The sequence below is a fragment of the Tachyglossus aculeatus genome, chromosome 2 (genome assembly GCF_015852505.1).
Source record: "Tachyglossus aculeatus isolate mTacAcu1 chromosome 2, mTacAcu1.pri, whole genome shotgun sequence".
Lineage (NCBI taxonomy): Eukaryota > Metazoa > Chordata > Mammalia > Monotremata > Tachyglossidae > Tachyglossus > Tachyglossus aculeatus.
Window position 1 is genome coordinate 75,656,877 of NC_052067.1, and position 577 is coordinate 75,657,453.

A 577-nucleotide genomic window follows, 5' to 3' on the forward strand; every position below is an offset into this window, starting at 1 on the left:
TCACTTCTCTGTGCCTCAGTTACCTCATCTGTAAAACAGGGGTTGAGACTGTGAGCCCCACATGGGACACGGACTGCGTCCAAACCGATTTGCTTGTATCTACCTCATTGCTTAGTAAAGTGCCTTCCACATAGTAAGCGCTTAACAAATATCAAAATAATAATTATTAATAACAGGATCATAAGGACCTACTGAATTCCTTCTCCACTTGAGCATCCTATCCCTGCTATTGTCTGCTGTAGCCTTGGCCAGGGAAGAAGAGGAAGAAGGAGGAGAAGAATCAACAGCAGGAGCAGCGGTTTTATTAGTAGTATTTGTTGACTGCCACGAGAAGCAGCATGGTCCAGTGGATAGAGCACAGGCCTGGGACTCTGCCATTTGTATGCTATGTGATCTTGGGCAAGTCACTTTGCTTCTCTGAGCCTCAGTTACCTCATCTATGAAATGGGGATTGACACTTTTGAGCCCTATGTGGGATAGGGACTGTGTCCAATGTGACTAGCTTGTATCTACCCCAGAGTTTAGTACAGTGCCTGGCACATAGTAAGTGCTTAACATATACCATAAAAAAATGCCT